This window comes from Dermochelys coriacea, chromosome 1 (genome assembly GCF_009764565.3).
Source record: "Dermochelys coriacea isolate rDerCor1 chromosome 1, rDerCor1.pri.v4, whole genome shotgun sequence".
In the NCBI taxonomy this organism is placed as follows: Eukaryota; Metazoa; Chordata; order Testudines; family Dermochelyidae; genus Dermochelys; species Dermochelys coriacea.
Genome location: NC_050068.2, coordinates 63327642 through 63335023, shown reverse-complemented (window position 1 = coordinate 63335023; position 7382 = coordinate 63327642).

Genomic DNA, 7382 nt, shown 5'->3' with positions numbered 1-7382 from the left:
GGATTGTATATACTATCATTGTATGTGAAGTTATGAAGTATTGCTATGTGTGTTATTGAGATATGTTGTGAGGTTAGGAACACCCACAACCAGCCTTTCAGTTACAACAAAGGAGTAGCCATCAATATCCAAATGTTCATTAATGGCTCATCAACACACAATCCACTATCCCAGAGGCGGCTTGGAGAATACTCTTACACAATGGAGACTGCTTGACTAATGGGGACCCCCATGTCACAACAAGGATCTTTCTAGCGGCTGGAAGAAGGTATAAAAAGAGAGGAACTGACATCATCACTTGGTCTCCCCCCCCCCCCCCATATCTCAATACCTGGAGGAACGTCTGGAGGAAAAAGATTTAACTGGGGAAACGTGTATTGAGGAACTGTAACCTGCTTGTACCATCTGTCATGTGAGAAAAGCTGTCCGATTCAACTGTTGCTTAGACTAAAAGTTTAGGATTTAGAAAGCGTGTTTACTTTTTATTTTCTTAAGGTAACTATCACTTCAAATCTATCTTTCTGTAGTTAATAAGCTTATTTTAATATTTTATCCTTACCAGTGAGTTTGTCTAAAGTGGTTGAGAAATCTGCTCAGGTTACAAAGGCTGGTACATGTCCACTTTCCTATGAAATGGCAAACTAAGTAATGAATTTACACTGGTCATGCTTCTGATCAGTGCAAGATAGTACAGTTCTGAGGTGCAAGACTGGGGAACTGGGGGAATTGGCTGGAGCCTCTCATGTTGGTTCATGAGTGTTTGGCAGACCATTCACGTAACTCAGTTGGGTGTGTCCCTGTCTGTGTAAGTGCAGTGCCCGTCAGAGGCTTGTAGCTTGACATTAGCATCACAGTGTGAGGGATACACTAGGCTGGTGGGTTTTGGAGGGCTCTGCAGTCCCACAGTCCAGGTTGCACTCCAGGGACCCCATCACAGATACCCCTCAAGATACAGCTGTTCCAAGGCAATGGAGAGATGTACAGGAAACAACTGTGGATGAGAACTTGGCCCAGCATGTGTTGGCAAACTTGATTTTCTTAAAGGATTCTCCAGCCATCCAAGGAAGACAGATGATCCTCGTTGGGGATTCAATACTCAGAAGCATCAAAAGACCATTCTGCAAGGGACAGGCAGACAACACAATAGTATGCTGCCTTTCTGGATCCAAGACGTCATGCTAAGTTTAGATAGGCTTTTGGAGACAATGGCAAAGGATTCTCTGGTGATGGTTCATATCAACACCAATGACACTGCGTTGCGGGATATCTTACAGATGGCTTCAGGGGACTCAGAAGGGTGCTGAGGAACAATCGTCTCTGAAATCCTTCCCCAGTCCCACAAGCAGGACAGAAGATTTTGAAAGTGAAAAACCTACCACTGGGTAGGTAAGTGGTATAATGTCAGTGGTTTTGCGGGACACTGATCCACTTTCTATGAGGAGAGCAAGCTATATAGTTTGGATGGCCTCCACCTAAGTAGAACGGTGCAAGTCTTCTCAGAAACAGACTGGTTAGAGTAGTCAGGAGGGTGTAAAGCTAATAGCAAAAGGGAAGGGTAAAAAGAAGGAAGATATGAATACTCAGCACAACAGCAAGCAGTTGAGAACAAAATTAATCAAGGAACCAAAGGACATGACGAGACCAATGTTACGAGCTGGGTTAGGGAATATGAATGGGGACTGCTCATTTATGAGAATAAATTTGATTTAGTTGGTATTACTGAAACCTGGTGGGATGATTCCCATGACTGGAATGTTAAAATTGATGGTTAAAATCAATTTATGAAGGACTGAGTGAGCAAAAGGGGAGGGAAAGCAGCACTCTCAAAAATGGAATTACCTGTTTCTGAGGCACTGATAACTAGGAAGAAAACAACAGGTTTCAGAGTAGCAGCCGTGTTAGTCTGTATTCGCAAAAAGAAAAGGAGTACTTGTGGCACCTTAGAGACTAACAAATTTATTTGAGCATAAGCTTTCGTGAGCTACAGCTCACTTCATCGGATGCATTCGGTGGAAAATACAGTGGGGAGATTTATATACACACACAGAGAACATGAAACAATGGGTTTTATCATACACACTGTAAGGAGAGTGATCACTTAAGATGAGCTATTACCAGCAGGAAGGATGGGGGAAGGAGGAAAACACAAAAAGGTTTTGTCTTCCTCAGCACCACCGTGGCCACCATTTTGGCACCTCCCAAGGGCTACATCTCTCTCTCATACTGCTCACAGGCTGGGATACAACTTTTATAATATGTCTAATGTATATTCAGTAATAGTATTTCCCCTCTTCCTTATTTGTATTCCCTCAATCTACTATGTTGAGTTGTCCTTCTATAGTTTAGTATACTGGTACATGTAACTATCATTTCAGCTCACGATCATATCTGTCACTTGCTTCAATGGATTTCCATGTTCCTTGCAGTAGCACTTATGGAATATTCTAACTCTTACCATTGAGCAAGTTCTCCTTAGTTCCCAAAATCTAAAGGTAACCATTAATTTATGCCAAGGTTATGCCTTACTTAACCATACTTATAATTTATGCTTCAACTAATATCTTACAGAATACAGGCCTGTAGGTTTCTCACATTATGGCTGAATATAATGAAAGCAGCTAAATACAATGAAGGCAGGGCAGTGAATATAGTAAAGGCAAGCTAGCCCTATGGGTTACAGTCCAGACCAGTGATATATATACTTGGTGCTTTAAAAGGACAGTTTCATAAAGATGAAAATGATTATGAGCCAGATCAGCAGGGAGGTCGAATTTAATCAGAGAATTGTGAATAATTGGGAATTCTTTAAGAAAACTTTGTTTAGGGGGCAAGTGAAGATAACTCTAAAAATAATATATAAGAAAGGGGAAGTTGATAGTAATGAATATAAACAAGAAGCTAGAAAATTGTAGAAAACTGGTAAGAAAAGCAAAGGGGAAAAAGGAGAAATCTGTGGCCAGCAGAGTTAAAGACAATAAGGAGTTTTTAAAGTATATTAGGAACAAAAGGAATCCTAGCAATGGTACTGGCCTATTATGAGATGGAAATGGTAGAATCATCAATCATAATGCAGAAAAGGACAAGTGTTCAATACATATTTCTGTTCTGTATTTGGAAATAAACACACATGATGTAGTAATTTTATAGGACAACACTCTCCACTCTACTTGAATCTCTGGGGGATGTTAAACAGAAGCTACTAAAGTTAGACATTTTTTAAATCAGCCGGTCCAGATAACTTCCATCCAAGAGTTTTAAAACAGCTGGCTGAGGAGCTCAATGAACTAATTAGTTTTTATTTTTAATAAGTCTTAGGACACTGGGGAAGTTCTAAAAGACTAGAAGAAAGCTAATGTGCCAATATTTTAAAAGGGTAAACAGGATGACTGAGGTAGCTACAGGCTTGTCTGACATCAATCCCAGGCAAGAAAATGGAGTGGCTGACACAGGACTTGACTAATAAAGAATTAAAAGAAGGCAATAAAATCAATGCCAATCAACATGGATTTATGGAAAATATATCCTGTCAAAAGAACTTGATATCTTTTTTTTTTAAATGAGATTTCTAGTTTGGTTGATAAAGGTAATAGTGTTGATATAATATATTTAGACTTCTGTATGGCATTTGACTTGGTACCGCATGACATTTTGATTAACAAACTAGAATATACAATTAACATGTCACACATTAAATAGATTAAAAGCTGGCTAACTGATGGTCTCAAAATGTAATTGTAAACAGGGAATCAGGGGTGTGTTTCTAATGGGGTCCTGGTTCTTAGCCCTATGATATTTAACATTTTTATTAATGACTTGGAAGAAAACCTAAAATCATCACTGATAACATTTGCAGATGACACCAACTGGGAGAGAGAGTGGTAAATATTGAAGAGAATAGGTCACTGATACATAGTGATCTGGATCATATGGTACACTGGGCTTCAGAGCCCAAGCTCCAGCCTGATTTGCAACATCTACACAACTATTTTTAGTGTGCTAGCTCTGCTACCATGAGTTTGCGGACCTAGACTAGGAGGCTCGCTCCCAGATTCAGAGCAGACATACCCTTATACACTGCTGCAAAGCTCTTCCCACTGGTGCTACCATACATATAAGCTGTGTAGCGGGGGTGTCTGTCATTCAGCTGGTGTTGCAATAAAAAAGAGAAACCCATACAAATTAGAAGACCGAGCCTGTTTGAGGTATCTGATCTGATCAGTGGACTTTCTACTAGGGAGGAAGGCAACTGTCAATTCCTTATGCACAAATAAAGGCAGATTCTGGAGAGCTGCTGTCTGGATCTGATACCCTCCTATTGTCTTGCCAATCAAGTAAACTGGGAAAAATCTATAATCCATTTTCTCACTTTAGAAAGATACAAATGGATATTTCGGCGCCTTTTTTTTTTTTTTAAAGGTATCATATAGGGCAAAAGTAGCAATCTGCTATCCTGAATCAATGGGGGTTGGTGGTGTTGCTATATTTTTATGGAACAAAACAACCTAAGACACTTACAGAGGGTTCATTTGTCTGTACTCCAAGCCACACACAGAATTGAGCTGGATGGGAGAGTTACAGCTTGATCAGTTACAAGTTTTACCCTGAGGCTAAACCATTATATTTGCATGAGTCAAGGGTGTATAAGCACCAATGCATTTTTTTTTTCCCTAAGCTAAGAAAGTGAATTAAATCCTGAAGTAGTGAAATCGTACTTGGCTAATGCAGAGAACATCTTAGAGATTCCTGTCTCTACTTTCAGTTAATGAAAGCCTACAGGGAGGTTTTTATCAGACAAAACCAGAAACGTCTTGAAACTAAGTACTGGGAAAGGACAACTTGACTTATAGAAAAAATCCCTAAATTACCTTTTTTGCCTCAATTTTTAAGAGTGGATATAATTTATTTAGCTTTTTTCTTAACAGCACCTACCAGATTCTCTAAATGCATTTACAAGGGTTATAAACAGTCCATATGTAATACACATTAAGAAGACATTCAAATATAATAAACCTCCTACAAGACCTTTCTCCATTGTCCTCCCTAAACAATCTCCTGTCACCAGACAAACTAGGAGAACAGTGACCGTTATGGTGGGTCCTGAAGGTCACCACATCCAGGATCTGGGAGATTTAAGTGGAAGAGTGAATTCCAAAGCCAAGGACCCCTCTGAGATCACCCTGCTGCCAAGTCTATTGTTATAAGATGGTCAGATCTTTACTTGATGGTACATCAAGACCACCTCACTTACATCTGTGGTAAGACATGTAAGCCAACTTCAGTTCATTCCCACACAATATTTGCCAAATTCCAAATACAGGTCTCCCCATAAATTTAACAAATGTCACTGCCTCTGTGCACTGTCACTAAGGCCAGATTGATAGTAGGAAAAAACGTGTTTTTACAACATATTAGCAAACACTAACACCCTAGTAAATTGCAGAAACCCCCCAAACAAACAAAAACCACCCACACCTTATTTCCTAATGTACACATGACTGAGAGTTACGGGTTCATTTATCTATGTCATTAGAGTCAATTGCTATGTTAGTATTGGACTCCTGAACATTTTTTTCTGTTAAGATGCCGATTACACTGCTTCTGTTCAATGTGTATCATTGCTTCCAATCCTGCTTGTGCAATGGGACAGTTTACCCAGTATGTAGCAGAGAATGGGTTATGGATTAAGGTAGGGCATGCACAGGCATTTAAATATGACCGCTCTTGGAGGGGTACATTAGAGCAATGGCCGGGGAATGGGTCAGTGGCCATGGCTGGGTCTGGGGCCAGCACAGCAGCTGGGGTAGCGAACGGCCGTCAGCTGCCAGGGGTGGAGCAGCAGCCGGGGCTGAGTCAAAGGCTGGAACAGAAATACATTTTTTTAGATGAATATTTGGGAGAGGCCGTGCCCCTGCTTTCTCCCCCCCACCCCCATGCATGCCCCTGAATGAAGGGTAAATTGGTTGAGACGCAACCTAGATAAGGCTGTGATAAAGCTTATAAAACTCAGGGAAGCAAGCAAAATAAAATAGCAACATTTTATCAACACCCCATGCTTAAAGGGGTTGGGGGTGCTTTCAGTTGGTTGCCAAGGATTACAACGCAAGGTCTTTTTGGCTCCCTGGATGCTTCTGAATAACCAGGAAATAGCAGTTGCCAGACTTGGCAAGAAGATTGTATCAGCTCCTTTCAGAGGCAAGACTTCTCTTCTGCATATGGCTAAAATGTCGATCCTGAAAATGTACAAAAGGCAAAGGTTTCAGAGTAGCAGCCATATTAGTCTGTATCTGCAAAAAGAAAAGGAGGACTTGTGGCACCTTAGAGAGTAACAAATTTATTTGAGCATAAGCTTTCATGAGCTACAGCTCACTTCATCGGATGCATGCAGTGGGGAAAAAAAAACAAACAAACAAACCAGAAACAAAGCTGATCCTGATTTTTTTTCCCCCCTGTGGAAATTTCTGATAAAAGCAAAACCTTTTAATTTTTGTCTACATTTTCCATTCAAAAAAGTTTGAATCTTTAGACAAAAACAACAATATTTTGGCCAAAATATTTCAACACAAAAAGTTGTCCACAGAAAACACGACTTTTGCAAAAAAAATTTGTTTAACCAGAAAGCTAATTTTCATCCAGCACAGTTTTGATGGAAAATTTTTGACCAGCCCTTGTCACAGGGAATGGTAGCTGCACCACATTCACTTCCGTACGTATGAATTGTATAGAGCGGTCACTGGAGAGCTCCCTACTTACTAACAGCAATTTTTCATGGCGTGGTAGAAATATTTGAGCCTTTTCTCTAAATAATGGCTTGGCACTGGTACAGCAGCTGTAATATTGGTACTAATTCTGACATATATGTGGGTCAACAGACACTACCATGAACAGTTCCGGCTCATGGCGCGCATGCGCTCCCGCAACTGGAATTCACATAGAGACTGTCACTCAAAGAAGTTGTTCCCATTGCAGCAGCAATAATGAGTACACCTGTGGGGTGCAGCAGCTGCTTGAATTCACAAACTGATGGCTCAGCCCATTAGGGCTGAAAACTCTGAAAAAGCAGAGCCTGCCACAGCATTCTAGGGAAGGCTTTCAAAACTCTGGAATCCCCAAACAGACGGTTTCCTATTCACTATAATCACACCAAAATGCATCCGGCTTGCCTGAGGATTCTGAAGAGGGTTGGACTGGTTACGAAACGTCCCATATATAATGGCAGACTCATTTTCTACAAGGCAGGGGAATTTTTAAATCTGCGTCTGCTGTGGATGAAAAGCCCAGGTGATGGTTCCTTTAAATTCCGGCAATCTTTTCCCTCACCCAATTCCTTGGAAAGAAGTTATAAATGATAGCTGAGACGTCCCTTCATTGGATACGATGGGGCA